Source organism: Leopardus geoffroyi, chromosome C3, assembly GCF_018350155.1.
Source record: "Leopardus geoffroyi isolate Oge1 chromosome C3, O.geoffroyi_Oge1_pat1.0, whole genome shotgun sequence".
Taxonomy (NCBI): Eukaryota; Metazoa; Chordata; class Mammalia; order Carnivora; family Felidae; genus Leopardus; species Leopardus geoffroyi.
Genome location: NC_059338.1, coordinates 67,352,556 through 67,372,278, shown reverse-complemented (window position 1 = coordinate 67,372,278; position 19,723 = coordinate 67,352,556). Strand labels below are relative to the sequence as shown.

At 53.6% G+C, this 19,723-nt stretch overlaps 1 long non-coding RNA gene across 1 annotated transcript; it reads right to left on the bottom strand.

The window, feature by feature from the left end:
• Positions 1–2,387: 2,387 nt before the first annotated feature.
• LOC123585281 lies at positions 2,388–6,819 on the bottom strand. The gene is made up of 2 exons (XR_006706034.1): positions 5,817–6,819; positions 2,388–2,513 (listed from the first exon to the last, which is right to left on the bottom strand). It is a non-coding gene; the product is annotated as an uncharacterized LOC123585281 (long non-coding RNA).
• Positions 6,820–19,723: the final 12,904 nt, after the last annotated feature.

Sequence of the window (19,723 nt, the reverse complement as noted above, 5' to 3'; positions counted from 1 at the left end):
AAACGTCAAGGAGAGTAGACCGTATCGAAGATAAGAGCCATTCCAAAAATAGTTGTCTGCCTCTCAGGGTTTTTTTTTTTTTTTTTTCATGCCAGTAATGAAGCTCGCTGCCTTTAATTATAGTTTGAGACACTGTGTTGAAATATTTAATCTCAGAGTAATGACTGGATTTTAGTTTCCTAATTGGCATCCGTGCGTTCAGCATCTGTGCCAAAGCCCGAATCTGAGAAGCAGCACACAACCCAAGACACGGACTATATACCTAAAACTTTCTGATACCTGGCGCCTTAGCTCGAGGGCAATCATGTCATAACCAAGGAAGGAAGGATACATATCACATATTTTATGATTCCACTTATCTTTTAATCACTAACCAACAACCTGTTCGAGGGTAGGAGTCAAACAGAAAGCCTGTGCGTGATCAGCGTACAATGAAGAGTAATTATAGCCCCGAAGGACCCTTGGCCTCGGAAACAGATCTTGTGCTCATTCTCAAATGGCATCTCAGCTACCTGGGAGTAGTTCCCAGAAGGTACTGCCCCACCCACAACGGGGTGACTTATTTAAGACCTTGTGAAACCAGCTTGAAAGGGCTAGAAGGGGAGGTTGGGTGGAGAAGTCATCGGCTTGAACTCTGCCCACCGAAATTCTTTCCTGCCGCCCTGGGAGGAGAACCACCAGATGCCTCGCTTGAGCCTCTTGCTCCGATCGCTGCTAGCTTCGTAGCATCTGGAGCAAGACACCAGTCTCCGTGCACAACAGCCTCTTTGGAGCGGGCCCGATACTTGCTGTGGGCGTGGGACCTACATGCTCACATTCCCTGAATAATGTATGCTTCCTTCCGCGGTGTTTATCCAGCCTAAAGTTACACACCGTGGGGGTGGAGGTGGAGGCGGAGCTAGAGGTGGAGTCAGCTCGTAGCGCTGCTCTCTCTGCGGCCTAGTCTTGCAAACGTGGGAAAACAAATCCCCGACGGCAGCAGCCCTCTCCACTCAGGACAGGGTCTAACCAGCCACGCTGGGAGCTTTGGCGCTCCGTGTGCTCCCGGAGGCCACGGCCCGCACGTTTCTCTGAAAGTGCAGACCGCGCTCTCTCCTGCCACGCGTGAATAATAGCGCGTGGGACGGACACGAGGCCGGCGTGGGGACACGGTGAGTAACCACGGGAGCCACTCCCAAACACCGAACCATCCTGCTGGTTACTGAATAGGGTCGCCGTGGCAGGCCTCTGGGGGCCACCAGATGCGGGCGGACGCCGGGCGCCCACGCTGACCCCTGCGGCCGCCTGCGTGTCCCCTGCATGTCATACGCCGCATCCTAAGTCCCCCGGGGCAGAGCCCCCAGTCTCAGCTTTTACTCTTTCCACCTTCAGATGAAGGGGCCCGATCACGTTCCGGACGCCGCGCTCCATGCTGCTTCGTGAAACGGGATCTTTCTCCTCGCGTTACAGAGAAGAAACTGACGCTCAGGGGACAGACTGCCGGGAAGAGACGGCGCCAGGAAAGAACCCACGCCCATCTGACTCCAAAGGTGACACTCTTACCACTTCCTCATTTCCATCCCCCCCGCCAGCTCTGGCGGGAGTAGACCAGCAGTGGGGACGCCAGCCCCCAAGAATCACGCGCTCTGCTCAGGTCTGCTCCGGTATCTGGAGGAACACAGCAGCAGCAGGTGGGAAGAGGAGCTGGTTCCTCTCGTTCCGCTTTCTCCACGGCGACACGGGCTGAAAACCCCCCGTGCTTCCCCCTGCACCCACCGCAAGAACCAGCATGGCCTCGGCCCGAACGCAATCGAAGCGGTTGCCAGAAAAACGCGTGCGGTTCGGTTTGGGCCGCTGGGGATGGAGGGCCCAACTTTCAGCAGGATTTTTAATCCCAACCCAGGAAGCGTGGGATCATGGCCTGAGCCGAAGTCAGACCCCTGGCCAACCGAGCCGCTTAGGTGCCTGGAGAGTGTGTTAAGGCACTGTGGCAGGTTTACAGATTTGACAGTGAGAAAACCCACTCTGTTCTCATGGGGTTTACGAGCAAGTGGGAGAGAGGAACATTCAGCAAATAGTAATACAAGTAGGTGTGAGATTCTACGTTGATGATAGAGTGTCATTCACATAATCTAAAAACCCAACAGGAACATCACCGCTCATTTTTATAAACACACGTTGGGGGGCGCCTGGGTGGCTCAGTCGGCTGAGTGTTCAACTCTTGATTTTGGCTCATGATCCCCGGGTCGTGGGATCGAGCCCCATGACGAACTCCACGCTGAGTGTGGAGCCTGCTTAAGATTCTCTCTCTCCCTCTGTCCCTCTTCCCCATGCACTCTCTCTCTCTCTCTAAAATAATAATTAAAAAACAACAACCACACACATTGTATAATAAAAGCATAAAAATATGAATGGCAGAGAAACGCAATGAGATTCTTGATTGCAGTTTCTCTGACAAGGGAAAAGAACAGGATGGGGGAGGGGAACGGTGTTCAAAGTGGATTATAACCATATCCGTTTTGAGTCTGGTTCATCTGCAAAGAGAAGGGAAACATTTGAAAGAAACATTTGTTAACACTCCATTCTGGCTCATGACTGTATAGGTTCCTGATATGGTCTCTGAATTCCTCTCAATTTCTCTTGTCAAAATAAAATACGTTTACAAATGTTGTACGTCACAGCCACGATTGACTGCTGAAAGGGCACTGTGGGAGGCTATGGGGGTCTTGGGGTGGGTTGGAGGCATGGCCAGGAACTCTTCCCAAGGAAGGAGCAGAGCCTGTGGGAGTCGGGAGGGTCTCCCCCAACCCCAGGAGTTCTAGAGTGACACGGGAGATGATTCTGGAAATCCAGATGGCAGGGACGTGGACGGGACAGTCAGTGATGGATATGAAGGGGAACGGACGGACTCAACAGAAACTGAGGAGGTCAAATGGCCGGACCTGGGCGGGGACTGCAGGGGAAGGGAGAAGAGGGAGCCAGACAGGGGCCTTCATGTTCAGCTCTCGCCCTCCTGCGGGTGCCGGCGTCCCTTGAGCTATGGAATGCCGAAACGAGGCCAAGTTCAGCGAGGAGCGCCGTGGATTGGGTTTGGGACTTACCGATGTTTTAATTTTTTTTTTTTAATGTTTATTTTTGAGATAGAGAGAGACAGAGCATGAATGGGGGAGGGTCAGAGAGAGGGAGACACAGACTCCGAAACAGGCTCCAGGCTCTGAGCTGTCCGCACAGAGCCCGACGCGGGGCTCGAACTCACGGAACGTGAGATCATGACCTGAGCCGAAGTCGGACGCTCAACCGACTGAGCCACCCAGGCGCCCCGGGACTTACCGATTTTGAGGTGCCCGTAAGACATGCACAGAAAATCGGGGTACAAGTGAGAAGGAAATGGAGATAGATAGGGGCCACCCCAAAGCCAGCGACACCGCTTGACTGATTGTCAGACGCGCCCAGGCCCGGCCTTTCCTCTGTGACGCGTCCACACGGCCACTCTCAGGTCGGCAGCTGAGCGTGCAAAAACCCGCTTCATTACACCGTGAGGATTCCTGGGCTATTACCCGTCTACACCCCGGCAGCGTAACCCTTCCCAGCTTAGTTCTGCTTGACTAAGGTGTTGAGGATTCTGTCTGGATTTCCGTTTTCCTCCTGTCCACCACCAGGCCCGCTAGGCTCTCTCTCGAATCCTTGCGGGTCCCTTTCAGCTGGACTCCGCTGTGGTCTGAACGTCTGTGTCCCCCTCCCAAATTCTTCTGTTGCAAACCTAACGCCCAAGGAAGTGGGGCCCTGGGGGGCGATTAGGTCCCAAGGGCGGAGCCCTCATGAGTGGGATTAGTGCCCCCCCATAAAAGAGGCCCCGGAGAGCCCCCCACCCCTTCCACCTGGTGGAAGCGGGTCTCCATCAGACACAAAAACCACCTCGGTGGGGACTGCGGCTGGGGCCCAGCCCTGCGGGGGACCCTGGGAGACAACCTCGGACACACCTCCAAATTTTCCTGCCCGAGGGGTGAGGAAGTGAGGGACCCCCCCCCCCGCCACATCCCATCAAGTCCACGGGGGTCAAGTCCAGGCATGTCTGTCCGTCACGTGGAGGGAGAGAATTACACGTGGGTGGAGAATTACATACAGGTGCCTGGGGTAGGGCAGCCTTGAGAACGTCCTGGAATGCCGTATGGGGAGGAGATGCGCCTCCCACGAGGACTGTCACACCCCGGGTGACAAACAGACTCTGAGGTGGCCCCCGTAACCCCCACGTCCCAGGACCCACCCCCTGATGTAAGCCACTTTCCACGAGGGGGGGCGGGACGCACCGTGACCCGTGATCACCGGCAGAATGTGGCAAAGGGGACGAGGTTGCGTTATAAAGCTTCCCGTCCTCGATGGCCTTGCAGAACAAGCTGCCACACTGCAAGACGGCCTGTGGACGGACCCAGGCGGCAAGCCGCTCGTTGGGGAGGAGCGTGGCCTCCAGCCCACCGTCCGCAGAGAGCTGGGCCCCGGGGGTCACGGCGGCGAGGCACGGAGTCCTGCCAACAGCTGAGCCCGGACGCGGGTCCGTTGCCGGTCAAGCCTCCAGAAAAGCGCGGCCCGTGGACACTGGGACCACGGCGTCTTGCGGGACCCGGGCCTGACCGCACCTGCCAGGCCTCCCGATCCCCAGGGCATGAGATAGCCACCAAGCGTGGCTTTGAGGCTCGGGGTTTCTGGTCATTCACTGCACATCACGGGAGCCAAACGCGCTTCCTCCTCCCCTGCGCCTCCCGCCTTCTCCTGGGGCCTTTCCTCCGCGTCCACCGCCAACACCCGTTTTCCTTGAAACCAACGTCTCGCTTTTTTTTTCTTGTTACAGAAATAATACATGTGTATCCTACAACGTTTATAAAATCTCTATAAGCAGGGCGCCTGGTGGGGGGCTCGGTCGGTTGAGCATCCGGCTTCGGCTCGGGTCATGATCTCCCGGTTCGTGAGTTCGAGCCCTGCGTCAGGTTCTGTGCCGGCAGCTCGGAGCCCGGAGCCTGCTTCGGATTCTGGGTCTCCCTCTCTCTCTGCCCCTCCCTCGCTCATGCTCTCTCTCTCTCTCTCTGTCAAAAATAAATAAAACATTAAAAAAAATTTTTTTAATTACTAAAGGGGCGTCTGGGCGGCTCAGTCCATTAAGCACCTGGCTCTTAATTTCAGCTCAGGTCATTCTCACAGTCTGTGAGTTCAAGTGCTCTGTACTGACAACGTGGAGCCTGATTCAGATTCTCTCTCTCTCTCTCTCTCTCTCTCTCTGCCCTTCCTCTGCTAGCACTCTCTCTCTCTCTCTCAAAATAAATAAACTCTAAAAAAAATGAGTAAAAATTAAAATTAAAAGACTATTTTTTTTTAAAAAATCGGTGAGGGGCGCCTGGGTGGCGCAGTCGGTTAAGCGTCCGACTTCAGCCAGGTCACGATCTCGTGGTCCGTGAGTTCGAGCCCCGCGTCGGGCTCTGGGCTGATGGCTCAGAGCCTGGAGCCTGTTTCCGATTCTGTGTCTCCCTCTCTCTCTGCCCCTCCCCCGTTCATGCTCTGTCTCTCTCTGTCCCGAAAATAAATAAACGTTGAAAAAAAAATTTTTTTTTTAAAAATAAAAAAATCGGTGTAAGCCAAAAGAAACTGGCGAAATTCACTCAACCTTTTCGGAGGTAAGTTCAGACGCTCGCACGGGGCTTTCCCTGTGAGTCCCACGTGCATTTATTCCTTTTCACCCCTGCTCTGGATGAACCTTTGCCCAAATATAAGTTTCTAGTTAGAAACGATTGCATGCACATGGATTGTTGCTGGGCTTTCCCGAAGAGGAGCTCACTCCAAACACCCACCTACTTGGAAAGAGAGGGTATTCCCAGAGAGAAGAGCTCCCGAGGGACAGCAGAGCCATCGGTCAACATTTGTTCCGAGGGGGTCTCAGAATGCTCGCAAGAGGACACACGAACCAAGTGTCTAAGGCCGTGGATCCTGGACGCGTTTTCGGTAAATAAAGGGCTCCCGAGCTGGGAATTCAGGGGCGGAATGTAGCAAAGGAGGGACAGCAGGGACAGCGTTGTTTTGTACCCTCCCTTCCCTTTTGTGTTCGGTCTTCACCCCCCGGCAGGGGACAGCACACTCTCCCGCGGGCTCCGGGCTCTGAATCTCCAGGTGGCGGCTCTAAGGCATTTCCTCTTTTCTCTCTTCCTCCCCAGCTGTCCCTCTTTCTGCCGCTCACAAAGCGGTTTCAATTCTACCGGGATGTGGCCTCCGTGAGGCCACCGGCCCATCAGTGAAGCTCCAAGAGCTTAGACCTAGAGGCGAAGCCCCATGCGCTCACCGTGACGTACTGTGTCGTCGTCGCTCTGGGCGCTCTCTGTGTCCCCAGCGCTGCAGGCAGCCAAGAAGAGGATGTGAGGCTGGAGAGGGGCCAAGGGGGAAGCCAGGAGCTCAGCCGCCTAGGGTGGTCGTAATAATAAAGACAGTGACAAACGTCGGGGAGGGTGTGGAGAAATCCCTGTACCACTGGCGGGAACGCAAAACGGTGCAGCCCTTCGGGGAGCAGCCTGGGGGTTCGTCCAGAGTCCCCCCACCCCCAGAGCTACCGCACGACTCAGCAATGCCACTGCTAGGTAGACACCAGAGCGTCTGTTGACAAAAGTCACACGGACACGAATGCACCCAGCAGCCTCGTGCATAACAGCCCAGAAATGGAAACAACCCAAATGTCCGTCAACTGCTGAAAATGGAGAAGCGTATCCCATTCAGTGAAACTGATTTGACCATTAAAAAAACAAAAAACAAAAAACAAATCACAGTCCCGGGGCTCCTGGGGGGCTCAGCCGGTTGAGCGTCCGACTTCGGCTCAGGTCACGATCTCGCGGTCCGTGAGTTCGAGCCCCGCGTCGGGCTCTGTGCGGATTCTGTGTCTCCCTCTCTCTCTGCCCTTCCCCCGTTCATGCTCTGTCTCTCTCTGTCTCAAAAATAAATAAACGTTAAAAAAATAAATAAACATTGGGGCGCCTGGGTGGCGCAGTCGGTTAAGCGTCCGACTTCAGCCAGGTCACGATCTCGCGGTCCGTGAGTTCGAGCCCCGCGTCGGGCTCTGGGCTGACGGCTCAGAGCCTGGAGCCTGTTTCCGATTCTGTGTCTCCCTCTCTCTCTGTCCCTCCCCCGTTCATGCTCTGTCTCTCTCTGTCCCAAAAATAAATAAACGTTGAAAAAAAAAATTTAAAAATAAATAAATAAATAAATAAACATTAAAAAAAATTTGAAAAAAAAGAAAGAAAAGAAACACAGTCCTGATACGTGCTACGATGTGGATGAACCTTGAAAACCGTTATGCCACGTGAAAGAAGCCAGACATCAGAGGCCACTGACTTTATGATTCCATTTCTACGAAATCTCTAGGCCAGACAAATAAATGCTTGGAGACTGAAAGCAGATTGGTGGGTCTGGGGCCACGGATGGGAGGATGGGCGTGGCTACTGATGAGGTCAGGGTTTCTTTCTGGGGTGATGAAAACGTTCTCCAAGCATGTGGTTGTGTGCACAGCTCTGTGAGTATCCTAAGACCCCACAGCTCTGTGAGTATACTAAGACCCCTGAACTGCACGCATTAAAAGGGTGAACCTTTGGGGAGGCGAATCATAGCTCAATCAAACATTTTTTGGTAAACAACTGAATATCAATGTATCAGAATATCCTGCGGTTGTGTTTTTTTGTTTTTTGTCTTTGGGGGTTTTTTAAAATATTGTTTTAGTTTATTGATTTTGAGAGATTGAGCGTGAGCACGACTGGGGGAGGGGCAGAGAGAGGGAATCCCCAGCAGGCTCCGCACCGCCAGCAAAGAGTCCCACGCGGGGCTTGAACCCACTAACCGCGAGATCATGACCCGAGCAGGAGTCAAGAGCCGACCGAGCCACCCAGGTGCCCCTGTCTTGTCGTTTTTTTAAGCGTTACACGGAAAACGTTTATTTTTCATTTACCACTCGCGTTTAAATTACGGGAAGCTCCGGGGCAGAGGCACGTTCCTCTGCCGGCTTAGTTTGATCTCCAGTCACCGCGTTCTGAGCGCGTTCCAATTAACTCGTCCCTTGGCGCAAGATGCGCGCTTCTGCGAACAGGTGGAAAAGACGCCCGCGCCCTGGGGTCTCCGGACGGGACTCGGGCCGCTGACCCTGCATCCTGCAGCCGACGCTTGCTTTTTGGAAAAAGAGGGCCGTCCCCCTCACCCTGAGTCCACCGGGTGGTGTAGCCTCTTCTCTCAGCGTTCTAAGACGCCTTCTCTCCCGTCAAGCCCACCCTGTCCTTTGTGTTGAAGAAATATCCCTGGTGCTACTTTCGCTTCGACTTGCCAATGCACGAAGGTTCATCTTTTGTTGAACGAGCGTATCTCGTCCTTTGCTGGCACCCGTTTAGTGTCTCGTGCAGAAGGACCTCATAGCCGAGGCTCCACCGATTATAGGACTTTCCGGCGCTGACCAAGGTGACCAAACTCTCGTCTCTAAGTGCCTCCCTGCCACACGGCCGGCCATCGCGGCCTAAGAGCACCTATGAGCCGTATTCCCTTCTCCTGGATCTTGACCTCTGAGAGCAAGGCTCTCCACGCGCCCCGAGGCTGCCCGTCGGGGTGGACACCCTACAGTGTCACTCACCTGAACACACAGAGGAGTCACACACGCTGAACGACACACGCTGTCAGGAGCCCGGAGGTGTTTACTCAGCACACGGATGGCCGTTCCCCACTGTTCCCACCGTGTCGAGGTTCAGTCTCCCCACGTCGGGGAGCTAATGACAATTGCCTGTTTGCCTCTCTGCTGAAGACACCGATCTGCGTGACGGTTCAGCGGGTGACAGCAGGGAAGCTGGGGACATTGCCGCGAGCCTGCAGCCCGCGCCTCTGTCAGGGCTGGTCATCGGGGCCAGGTTTCGCCAGTTCTACACCCGTCTGTGTGCATCTGTGTGTGTGTGTGTGTGTGTGTGTGTGTGTGTTTAGTTCCGTGTACGTCTCCATTTCCCTTTTATTTAGGCTGCTGGGCGCTGCTGGTTTGTGACCACAAAACAGGTGTGATGGCCACCACCGTCGAGAGCCTCCCATCACCCGTCTCGCTGGTACGTGGCCCTTCTGGCCAGCCATCCCTCCTCCCGTGCACCTGGCCCCTGCTTGCCATCTCTATAATTTCGTCGTTTCACGACGGTTAGACGAACAGAACGACACGCTCTCGCCTTCCAGGCTGACTGTCTCCACCGAGAGGGCTTCTTTGGCCACCCATCCAGGTGCCCGTGTACCCGCACCTCCTTTGGTTTAGATGCGGAGTCATATGCCACGGTACGGATGGACCACGGTGGAGGCCACCACAGTGGAGGCCATCGGTTTGGGCACTGGGGTGGGGAGGGGTTGTTTCCGGTCTGGGGCCAATACGAAGGGAGTCACGATGAACATCCGTGCGCAGGTTTTGGTGTGGATGTAAGTCTCCGTTTCCCTGGGACGGGTTCCCCGGGCGGTCACGGTGGGGTCACGTGGGACGTGCTGACTTAATGATGAAGGACCCAACCACGGTCCTTCGGAGACAGGCTGTTCCATGTCACACGCTCTCCGGCGACATCCACGTGGTCCGATTTCTCTGTGTCCTCGCTGGCATTTACTGTTGTCATCGGTGTTTCTTTTAGCCATTCTGATTATACATATATATTTTTAAAGTTGAACAAACATGCATCAGACTTTTGGCAGAGTGGTTATTTCTGGGGTTTGTGTGTGTGTGTGTGTGTGTGTGTGTGTGTGTGTGTGGAGGGAAGTGCTTAACACAATGGAGGATTTTTTACTTTCTATGTTGTATATTTTTATAGTGTTCAGATTTTGCCTAACTCGGGGCAATTTTGCGTAACTGAGCCCGGCCGGCTCAGCGGGTGACACGTTTGACTCTCGATCTCGAGGTCGTGAGTTTGAGCCCCACATCGGACGGGGAGTCTACTGAAAACGATGTCTTTTGTGGGTCACCTGGGGGGGCTCAGTCGGCTCAGTGTCTGACTCTTGGTTTCAGCGCAGGTCGTGATCTCACGGTTCGCGAGTTCGAGCCCCGCATAGGGCTCTGCGCTGGCAGCTTGGGATTCCCTCTCTCCCTCTCTCTCTGCCCCTCCCCAGCTCTCTCTCACGCTCTCTCTCTCTCAAAAGAAATAAACTTTAAAAAAATTTTCTTTTTTTGCATAACCCAGTGAGTGTTTGAAATCTAAAACTTAGCGAGGATTTTTAAAGAGGTAACAGGGAAAAAGTAAAGTATTATAAACTAGTCTGGGGAAGAGCTTGCCCGCAGAGGAAGGGAGAGGTGGGCGGTAGAGGGGAAGTTAGCCTCGAGGGAACGTTCTCTCTGATGGAGCCCAGAAAAGAAACCAACAAAAAGGGGAGAGGCTGATAGTTCCGGACGGAGGGAATGTCTGAGAGTTGGCTCTTCCCTGTTTGGCCAAGACCCTCCCTCCTCTGCCCTACTCTGCGTCCCTCTCCCTCCTGCATCCAGAATTCTCTATACAACTGAGAGGCAGGAGGAGGGAGAGGCGAGGCTTCCTGCTCTCCAGCACAACTGTACCCCAGTCTCCCAGGCACCCCTCACAGCGCCCCGGGACCACTGTCTCCCCTGGCCGGTACGGGGACCCAGAGCAGGAAAGTGAGGGGACACCCAGGTCTCTGAGCCCCAGGAACGCCGGGGAGGGTGGTCCGGTGGGGACGTCTGCAGGGGAGCAGGACCTGGTGCCCGATTCCCTGGATGTTCTTGATGAACCAGGAGGCCACGGTTGAGCCACGGAGAACCAGACCGTGCTGCCTGAAGATGTGGTCGCCTTGGCCCCCCCCTGAGGAATAAGGCCCTCGCTCTGCTCTCTTATTTAGGCTGCCGGGCGCTGCTGGTTTGATGACCACAAAACTAACAAGGGCTTAGGGACGCCACCCCCGGGGCCGGTCCGGTCCTATCATCCCTGTTCTGTGAGGCTGGACGGGGAAACTCGCCCCGCGCCTCAGCTCTCTCGGCCATAAAATGGGGGGATTTGCTCCAAAGTTTCAGGAGAATAAAAGACTTACACAAGGAAAGCACCTAGAATAACGCCTGGCCCTCGGCGGGCACCGAGGACACATCGGCTGTAATCAGTCCAGAGGGAGCGGCGGAAGGGGCCTCCCGGAAGAGGTGGAGAAGGAGAGAGGACCGAGGACAGGCGACGAGTCCCCGAGAGGAAAGCTGGGGCCCGTCTGAGGTTGTCCGTTCACGCCGAGACTGGTGTGGGGTGTTCGCTGTCTAACAAGAAATGCGCTGGGCCAGGCAGAGCTAGGACAGGTATGTCTGGGCTCCGTCTTCCGGCCACCCAGGGAAGGGGATGGCGGGGTGGCCCCACGAGGACAATGTGCTGATCCAGGCAGGTAACTGGGGCTGGAGGAACAGGAACCCACTGGAGCTCGCCGGGTCCAAAGAGGGTGTAGAGGGCAGGGCCCTATAGGAAATCTCACTTCTTAGATCCAAGAGCAGGGAAGGGGGGCAGGGGGGCGCGTGGGTGGAGCCTCAGGGGACCAATGGATGCAAGGGGAGACTCCCTTCTGCTCTCCCAGGGGTTCTGGTCCCTTCTGCCCCACCTCTCCCGGGGCTGCTCTGCTCATCTCTGTCTCAACCAGTGCCCTCTGCTTAATTTTCTCTCCCACGGCCACTCTCGTCTATCAGATGCCGGCAGCTAATTCACAGTGTAGCCCGCCAGCTGGGGGACCGAGGGCCAGACTCCCAGCCCCGGTCCGTCAGCAGCGGGCAGGGCAGTCCGTCCGCCTCAGCGAGCGCATCGCCCCTTGAGTTTCCCCGCAGGATCGCTTTGCGTTTCTCTTCTCGCGTCGCAATGTCAATGTGAAGACAGAAATTTGGGGCCTTTGGGTTGAGGCTTTTCGTGCTTGGTCAGACCTGTCCACGTTGCCCTCCCACCTCCTAGGCCCAGAAGATTCCGGCTTGGCCCTCTCCAGAAATCCTTTCAAAGAACACAAAGGCCGGCCCCCCCCTCCCCCCCACTACCTCTCACGCCCACTCCGCACAGCCCTGGCAGGTGCAGAAGTAGCCTGTCTCCCTGCGAGTGTCAGGTAGGGAAAGAAGCGGTCGGCCCTGCCTGCCCACTGTGGTCATGCGTCAAACCTCAGGCATGAGAGACATTGGCTCAGTAAATTCCTAGGGAGCCTCCTGGGCAGGTGGCCGTGACCCTCTCCTGCCAGCAGAAGGACCCAAGGGTACCGAATGCCACAAGGAGATGCCGCTGTCCTGCTGGCCCTCACTCAAGAGACAGACGTAGGCAAAATGGTCTAGTAGGTGACGTTCGTCCCCAGTATGTCCTCCCCTCCCCGCATCTCCCTCCAAGTTTCCAGCTGGTAGCATGCCTGGGGTGGGGGGGGGTCACCTGCCCTCCCCAAAGCCCCTCCCCTCCTGCCCTCCCCAAAGCCCCTCCCCTCCTGCCCTCCCCAAAGCCCCTCCCCTCCTGCCTTGGGAGCCCTGCTCCCCCAGAACAGGTGGCCCATCTCACGGAGTCCCCAGGTCCTAAACACACAGACCGGACTCCCCTTCCCCAGCAATTTCTGTGACTCTGACGTCATCGCCTGTAAACCGGGGGCAGGGGAAGGGATGATTTCTGTGCCCTTTCAATTCCAGCGCACAATACACGATGCCTGTTTTAATTAACCCTTTAATAGAACGAACAAATGACTGAATGAATCTTCAGGACTTTCATCAATACCTTTGTATTAAAACTAAATTTGGAGTTTATGTAATAGCGGCCGGGGGGTGGGGGAGGCAGGGGGGCACGGAAACCAGAAAACCACCATAAAAAGGAGCATCTGGTTTTTTCTCCGGCCTCCACCCTGGACCGGGCGCTGAAATGAGGCTCTTCTCCCAGGACAGGCAAAGCGGTCATCTGAACTCCCCCCCACAAAAGCCCCTAAATCATGGCTAAGAAGTTGTAAACTTTCGTACAGTGTTTCTGTCGGTCAGGACTGACGGACCTGCCTTTGTACAGAATGACGACACCTGCCAACAGAGACGCTTCCTGGGTCGGATAGTAACTCAAAAGACCCATTGTTTTAGCCACAGGAGGGCAGGGCATCGATTTTATTTGGTGCCCCGATATCTAACGCTGTCCTGAGACGATGGCACCATGGGTGGCCTTAAGTCACTGGCACCACAGTGGCCAGAGCAGGGCCCTCGAATAAAGCCATTGGCATGATTCGTTCTGGCTGGCAGCCGTCATTGCCCGTTCACATGTATGTATGTGCGGGAGCCAGGAAAATAATTCCAATTTCAAACCAGGGGTCCAGTTGCCAGACTGTAACGTCAGGCCACATGTCCTGGTGTTGTTGGTTGTGAAAATGCGCATCACAATATCATATGGTTCTAATTGTACTTAGAAGAATTTTTGCATGAAAAATCTTTCCACGATAAAAGCCATATAATCATATTACTAACATTTTGGAATATTAAGAAGAAAAAGATCCCACCCATAATACCACTAGCCTGGTGTGTAGGTAGGCATACACAAGTATATAATTTTCCCAGCACGTTACCAAAATAAACACACAATTTTATATCCTACTTTCTCCAACCAAATTACCCTTTTATACATTATTTTTTTTAACATTTCATTAATTTTTGAGAGACAGAGAGCTTGGTGGGGGGGGGGGTGCAGAGAGAGAGAGGGAGACATAGAATCCGAAACAGGCTCCAGGCTCTGAGCCCCACGCGGGGCTCGAACTCGCGACCCTGGGATCATGACCTGAGCCGAAATCAAGAGTCGGACACTCAGCCAACTGAGCCACCCAGGAGCCCCCAAAACCCTACCGTAGAAAGGAAAGTACAGGTACAAAATGGACAAGAAACAGAAGAGATGCTAGAGATATTAAAAACTGGCCGGGGGTCTCTTTAAGCCAGGTGAGCAGGAGAAAAAAAAAGATAACGCACACACCGCCTCGTAGGAAAAGTCTTCCTTCTCTGCGAATCCCTTGGAAGGCGCCGTTGCCCCGCGTCGCCTTTCGAGCTCTGCTCATAGATGTGCTACGTGGGAACGACTCTCGTTTTGCAACGTGGTCGTAAACGAGGGCCAGACACAGACCAATCGGCTAGGCTCTGACCCAGGGACAGGGACATCAGCACTCGCGGGCACCTGCGGAGTCAGGTCCTTCCCACAGGGTTTCTCCCCTAATAAGCCGGGATCAGGGCGCCTGCGCGGCTCAGTGGGTTGAGCGTCTGCCTTTGGCTCAGGTCACGGTCTCACGATTCGTGAGATCGAGCCCTGCGTTGGGCTCTGTGCTGACAGCTCGGAGCCTGGAGCCTGCTTCCAATTCTGTGTCTCCCTCACTTCCTGCCCCTCCCCTGCTCATGCTCTCTCTCTCTCTCTCTCTCAAAAATAAATAAACACTAAAAAGAAGAAGAAGAAAAAGAAAAAGAAGAAGGAAGAAAGGTGTTTGGTAAGTTTCACTGCTCACATGGCAAATGATTGATATTTACCCTCCTTACAGGAAGATTTTTGCATTTAGATACTAATCTCTCTGAGGGGCGGTGGCTCAGCCGGTTAAGCATCCAACTTTGGCTCAGGTCATGATCTCACAGTTTGTGAGTTCTAACCCCAAGTCGGGCTCTGTGCTGACAGTGTGGAGCCTGCTTGGGATTCTCTGTCTCCCTCTCTCTCTGCTCCTCCCCTGCTCGCAATCTGTCTCTCTCTCAAAAATAAATAAAGATTAAAAAAATTAAAAACAAAAAAAACAAAAAAACATTGTGGAGAAAGGTTAGGACTCGTCCCCTCCCCAACGCTCCCTGCCCCGGAGGCTTCCACAGAACCCCGAGCGCCTCCCGACGATGCGTCACCCCAGGCTGAGGGTCACCCCTTTCTCAATGGGGCAGGAGCCACATTTTTCCCTTTGTAGCAAATGCCTCACATAGAGAAGGTACACAGTAGGCACTGAATAGATGCTGTCAAACTGCCCTCGTCACCCCTCGTGAGCCACTAGAAGGCCCGGGAAAGACCTGTGGGCAGACCCTGGCCTCACATCTGTAAAAGGCGACTTTGCTGTTCCCACTTTGTCAGGAGCCGGGGTCACCTTCTCCCAGTTTTTATACTTCAATTTTTGCTGATGAGAGAATACAATCTTACTGCAAAAAAATTAAAATCTGAGGGCGCCTGAGCAGCTCAGTCAGTTAAGCAGCAGATTCTTGATTTTTAGCTCGGGTCGTGATCTCGTGGTTCACGGGATTGAGCCCCGAATCGGGCTCTGTGCTGGCAGCGTGGACCCTGCTTGGGATCCTCTCTCTCTGCTCCTCCCCTGCTCGCTTGCTCTCAAAAATAAAGATGAAAAAAGAAAAAGAAATTAAAATCTGGGAAGCATAGACTACAATAAAGTAAGAAACAAAAATCTAACCCATCCAAATACCCACTACGTTTTAACCGGAATTATTTGGATCGATGTTTTTTAATTTTCTTTTCCCATTTGCTAGCACATATACTGACTTCTAAATTTTCCAAGCACTGGGCCGATTAGGAAGAGGGATTCTATGCCCACAAATGAAAATTTGTAGGGGCCCTTAGTGCAACAGATAAACTTTTAGTGATCTCTCTCTCTCTCTCTTTTTAATTTAAGAGAGAGCTCACACCCTCGAGGGGCAGAGAGAGAATCTCAAGCAGGCTCCATAGTCAGCACAGAGCCTTACACAGGGCTCAATGTCACGACCGTGAGATCTTGGCCTGAGCCAATCAAGAGTCAGATGCTTAACTGACTGAGCCCCCAGGAGCCCCTTGGCGATCTCTTAGTGTTGGAGTTTGTTTCCTGCTAAGGTTAAGGGACGGAGGGACAGAACCTTGCCTCTATAACGACAAGAGATGCCCCATCAGTGACTCCTGGTAGGTAGCTGTGAATAAGCCACTTTGGTGTCCAAGATAGCCCAGAAGAGCCAGGAAAAGCTGATCACCCTTGGAGGGAGTGCAAAGGTATTATCGGGGATAACTGAGTCTTATATAAAGTGGGGGGGGGGGAACCTTTCTCCATGGAATAATGGACTTTTCCTGTCGATGCTGAGTAGCACTGGGGTGTCCTTGCCGAGTATCCGGAGAAGGACAGCTCTCGCAGGCCCAAAGATGGCCCAGGTCGATTCAGTCTCTCTCTCTCTCTCTCTCTCTCTCTCTCTCTCTCTCTCCCCCAGGGAGATGTTAACGCTCCTGTGGACCCAGCACAGAAGGATCTTCCCCCCTCCCTCCTGTCCCTGCAATCACCATCCTGCCGCAGAGACTGAGGCACATTGTGGGGCTTCGAGTAACCTGTCTACCTCTTCCTTAAGCCTCTTCCCTAACCCTCATGTAGGAGTACCGGGCCGTGCTATGCCCTGGGGGACACTGACTGGCTACCCAGCGGGGGACGGAAGCCAAATCAAGCATGACGAATCCTCCCAAGGTGACCAGGCCCTGCCTGCCTCCAAAGAGGGCACGGCGTGCACGTAAGAATGAACACGGCCATCGCACACTGTGGTCATACACGGCAGGTGACGCCTTCTGGAAACGGTAGAAGCAGAGTTGGTACAGTGAGCCCGGAATCTGTCAGTGCCCCATACCCATCCTTTCTAACTCTAAAAAAAAAAAACAAAAAACTTCCCAGGTGCCACTCGCTTGGTGATTCGAGGCGTGGCCCTGGGCCTCCAGCCTCCGAAACTGCTGTCACTTCTTGGCACGCCCTCCTCACGGCAGGCCGACACTGCCTGGTGGAACCAGGGCACCTGTCTCGTCATTTACGGAGAAGGTGAAGGTCTCCCGCGTCCAGGGAAGGCATCCCCGATGTACACAGGGGGCCCGGCTGCAATCCCACGGCCGCTCGGGGAGCAGGGAATACGGAGGGGACGCCACGAATCATTGACAGTGCGCCTGAAATCAATAAAACATGAATAGTGACCGCCCCAGGCCAACGGGCAGATTTCACGCTCACATCCTCATCCCGAGAAAAACATTTCCAACTGCCCTCTTCCCGCTGAGAATACAAGGAAACGTGTGCAAGGAAAGGCACATCTTTTCAGAAGCGCCTCTCCTACGAAATGCATCTCACGGTCGATTGCAAAACCCTGTGTAGTACAGTTGCTTTTTGTTTATTCTTCTGTCGTATACTTTTTGAAAAATGTTTTTTTAAGTTTACTTATTTTGAGAGAGACCAAGAGAGCAGGGGAGGGGCAGCGAGAGAGGAGAGAGAGAGAAAAACCATGCAGGGGCCACGCCGTCAGCGCAGAGCCCAACGTGGGGCTCACACTCACAAGCCACGAGATCCTGACCTGAGTCAGATGCTTAACCAACTAAGCCACCCAAGCACCCCTTATTTTTTTTTAAAGTAGGCTCCACGCCCAACGTGGGCTTGCACTCACGGCCCTGAGATCAAGAGCTACATGCTCAGGGCACCTGGGTGGCTCCTGATCTCATGGGTCGTGGGTTCGAGCCCCGTGTCGGGCTCTGTGCCAACAGCTCGGAGCCTGGAGCCTGCTTCGGGTTCTGGGTCTCCCTCTCTTTGCCCCTCCCCTGCTTAGGCTCTGTCTCTGTCTCTCTCTCTCTCAAAAATAAATGAAACATTAAAAACAAATAAAAAGTATCCAAGCCCTTGCTCCCTCTGCGATTACAGTCTAGGTGGAGAGACCACAAATCAGGAAGCAAGTCAGCAAAATATCAGCTTGTGAGCATTGCTGTGATATGATCCCAGGAAGGTGACAGAGGACAATATGGGCGGTAGGGATGGGAACACAGGAACTTGGGGTCGTGCCCTGAGATCTCAGAGCAGCCCAACGGTCTGTGGGCTATCGGGGGGGACAGGAGATAGGTCCCTTCGGCCCTAAGGACTAGGGCCCCTGGGAGGGCGGCCTCAGCAGCGTGGGCCAGACCTGTGCCCCATGGTGAGGGCGGCGCCCCCCCACTCACGGCTCCACGTGATATGAGCACAGCCCCTCCCATCCCTGCCTTAGTCCTGCGGGGCGGGGAGCAATCCCATCGTGGACAAGGACACGAGGAATACTCACGCCAGGCCCCCCGAGGAGCACTGGTGTGTCCCCAAATGCGGCCGCTAGGGTTGGAGGCAAGGAGGCGAAACAGGCTCCCGAGGCAGACCTGAATTTCCGTCTCCCTGCCGGGTACTTCTCTCCACTGTAGCGCACAGGCCCTTTCGGTGGTGACGCAGGCGCGTGTGCCTGCTACAGCTTTGAGCTGCATGATTATTTGTAAATACTTGACCTTTCAAAAGTTCATTGGATTTGGGGCGCCTGGGTGGCTCAGTCGGTTAAGTGTCCGGCTCTTGGCTGCAGCCTAGGTCATGATCTCACGGCTCATGAGATCGAGCCCCGTGTCGGGCTCTGTGCTGACAGCTCAGAGTCTGCTTGGCATTCTCTTCGTCTCTCTGTTCCTACCCCACTTCCGTGCACTCTCTCTCCCTCAGAAATAAATAAACTTTAAAAAAAAAAGAATTTAAAGAGATCTTCATTATAAAGTCTTGAGCGGGAATGGAATATGGCCATTTCAAGCATAAAACTTGATTTAAAATATTATGTTCACAGACACAAGCTCAATGCTGCCAATTGAAACCTTTGAAAACATCTTACTTGGGAGTGTTACGCTAGTTTCATGGTTAATATCTTCCTTAAGATGCAACCAGTTTTGTTTAGTGATTATGTAATGCAGAAAAATGAATAATGAAATTTTTTAAGCAATGGCTCCAAATCCCCTCCACTTTTCTTTCGTGTACCCTACAAACAGGATCCCTTTCTAAGAGTAAAAAGATAGGAGAAAATGGGAAATACCGCCTGACAAGACCAGTGAGGTAGCTCCCTGTGAAAACAGCCCCAAGGTGGCTGGGCTGCAGCCCCAAGGTGGGGGTTCCTTATACTATTCTTTCTACTTTGGTCATATCTTTGACAATTTCCAGGAGCGATCCCCATCCTGTGAGCGCCGATTGTCACCAGAGCTGTGGGAGCCCCTGTGTGGATTTGAGCAAGGATGCAACTTCAGCTGATTTACCTTCTATAAAGGTGAGGAGAGACAGAAGTGGGTCATCCTGAGGACTTTTCAGAGGGAGGGACCAGCAGGACCACGAGGGGGAGAAGGGGGGTCTCCAGGAGGATGCCTGTGCTTCCTGCTGTGAGGACTGAGTAAATCACGGTGCTCTTTACTGGGCAAGACTGAAGGGCAAAACAGTTCTGGGGACAGCACTGGGATCCAAAGCCTCAGGATGGATTTTTCGATAAAGTGCAAAGGAGAGAATGTATACATAAGAGATTTAATAGACAGATCAGCCATTTATTTGACTCCCACGATACCTACTGAAATATCTATAGATGAAATGATGTTAAAAAAAAAAAGTCTGGGATTAGCTGCAAAAGAATTCAAGTGGGAGAGGCAGGACAAGTGAGTAGATGAAATGCGAGACTGGTTACGAATAGCTCATTTTTGAAGCGAGATGATAGGTGCATGGGGGTTCATTACACTATTCTTTCTACTTTGGTCATATCTTTGATGATTTCCATGGCTAAGGACGTACAGCAAATTCGGAAAGGTCCCTAACCGGGAGTGGAGTTAGGGTACTAGACCAGCGGAGAGAGACAGATAAGCCTGCTACTATCCTAGACTTCACATTCTTTGGGGGAAGAGACAGATAATACACAAGTAAACAAATAAGATCACAGAGCCCGATGCGGGGCTTGAACCCACGAACCGCGAGATCATGACCTGAGCCAAAGGTGGACGCTTAAGCGATT